The sequence below is a fragment of the Salvelinus fontinalis genome, chromosome 34 (genome assembly GCF_029448725.1).
Source record: "Salvelinus fontinalis isolate EN_2023a chromosome 34, ASM2944872v1, whole genome shotgun sequence".
Classification (NCBI taxonomy): domain Eukaryota; kingdom Metazoa; phylum Chordata; class Actinopteri; order Salmoniformes; family Salmonidae; genus Salvelinus; species Salvelinus fontinalis.
In genome coordinates, this window is record NC_074698.1 from 18,882,556 (window position 1) to 18,885,247 (window position 2,692).

Consider the following 2,692-nt stretch of genomic DNA (forward strand, 5'->3'; position numbering starts at 1 on the left):
ACCACATCACCTCCCTCCCACAACCATACTCCCTGATGTTGCTTCATACCACATCACTTCCCTCCCACAACCATGCTCCCTGATGTTGCTTCATACCACGTCACATCCCTCTCAACCCTGCTCCCTGATGTTGCTTCATACCACATCACTTCCCTCCCACAACCATGCTCCCTGATGTTGCTTCCTACCACGTCACCTCCCTCTCAACCATGCTCCCCGATGTTGCTTCATACCACATCACCTCCCTCCCACAACCATACTCCCTGATGTTGCATCATACCACATCACGTCACCTCCCACAACCATGCTCCCTGATGTTGCTTCCTACCACGTCACCTCCCTCTCAACCATACTCCCTGATGTTGCTTCATACCACATCACTTCCCTCCCACAACCATGCTCCCTGATGTTGCTTCATACCACATCACCTCCCTCCCACAACCATACTCCCTGATGTTGCTTCATACCACGTCACCTCCCTCTCAACCATACTCCCTGATGTTGCTTCATACCACATCACCTCCCTCTCAACCATGCTCCCTGATGTTGCTTCCTACCACGTCACCTCCCTCTCAACCATACTCCCTGATGTTGCTTCATACCACATCACCTTCCTCTCAACCATGCTCCCTTATGTTGCTTCCTTCCACGTCACCTCCCTCTCAACCATACTCCCTGATGTTGCTTCATACCACATCACCTTCCTCTCAACCATGCTCCCTTATGTTGCTTCCTACCACGTCACCTCCCTCTCAACCATACTCCCTGATGTTGCTTCATACCACATCACCTTCCTCTCAACCATGCTCCCTTATGTTGCTTCATACCACGTCACCTCCCTCTCAACCATACTCCCTGATGTTGCTTCATACCACGTCACCTCCCTCTCAACCATACTCCCCGATGTTGCTTCCTACCACGTCACCTCCCTCTCAACCATACTCCCTGATGTTGCTTCCTACCACGTCACCTCCCTCTCAACCATACTCCCTGATGTTGCTTCATACCACATCACCTCCCTCTCAACCATACTCCCTGATGTTGCTTCCTACCACGTCACCTCCCTCTCAACCATACTCCCTGATGTTGCTTCATACCACATCACCTCCCTCTCAACCATACTCCCTGATGTTGCTTCATACCACATCACCTCCCTCTCAACCATGCTCCCTGATGTTGCTTCCTACCACATCACCTCCCTCTCAACCATACTCCCTGATGTTGCTTCATACCACATCACCTCCCTCTCAACCATGCTCCCTGATGTTGCTTCCTACCACATCACCTCCCTCTCAACCATACTCCCTGATGTTGCTTCATACCACGTCACCTCCCTCTCAACCATGCTCCCTGATGTTGCTTCCTACCACGTCACCTCCCTCTCAACCATACTCCCTGATGTTGCTTCATACCACATCACCTCCCTCTCAACCATGCTCCCTGATGTTGCTTCCTACCATGTCACCTCCCTCTCAACCATACTCCCTGATGTTGCTTCATACCACGTCACCTCCCTCTCAACCATGCTCCCTGATGTTGCTTCATACCACGTCACCTCCCTCTCAACCATGCTCCCTGATGTTGCTTCCTACCACATCACCTCCCTCTCAACCATACTTCCTGATGTTGCTTCATACCACATCACCTCCCTCTCAACCATGCTCCCTGATGTTGCTTCCTACCACGTCACCTCCCTCTCAACCATACTCCCTGATGTTGCTTCATACCACGTCACCTCCCTCTCAACCATACTCCCTGATGTTGCTTCATACCACGTCACCTCCCTCCCACAACCATGCTCCCTGATGTTGCTTCATACACCCATACCACATCACCTTCCTCTCTCAACTATACATATTTCCCCCCCTTATAGACAGGCACCCAATTCCTGGCATTCTCCCTCCATCTATACACCCCCACTGCCATCTTCCATCAGCCACCCTCCCCCTCTCCTATACAGACTGATTTCCCAAAGCCCATCCCCCGCACTCCACTGTGAGTGTGATCATACAGCTGACAAATAGCTTTACTAAACATGGAACAGCAATATCCATGGCTGTATAAACACAGTTAAATTCAGGTTTCAAGACTGAGGATCATAAAGATGAAAATATGAATGGAATCTTAACTTTATATGACAAGCAGTAAAACAAGTGTTTTCTTCTTTTTATATCCCCCCCAAGACAGACTATACAGAGTGATTTCATTCCAGATCTAACACCCACAGTAGTATGTACAGAAGAACCTCAGCAGCAGGGAGTCTTTCCTCTGACTGCCGATCGTTCCAGTGTGTGTGACTGCATTCAGTGTCTCCTCAGTGTATTCTGAGCCTCACAGCCAACAGACAGGAGGTTTGGTCTCATCAGGCGGTCGCCAGGAGACAAGACTCCGTGCACTTTCCTGACTCCTGTTCAATACGAATGCCCAGTCAGACAGAGGCAAATAGACAGACAGCATGCAGACACAGACAGACGGGTAGGCAGATGGACAGACGAACAAATCACCTTCATTCTGCAAATATATTCACATTCTGTTAAAGGTCCCCAAAGCGCACTCATCCCTGGGTCGATCCTCTTCTCAGTTCACTGCAGCTAGTGACTGGAACGAGCTGCAACAAGCACACAAACTGGACAGCTTAATCTCAATCTCTTCATTCAAAGCCTCAATCATGGACACTCTTACTGACAGTTGT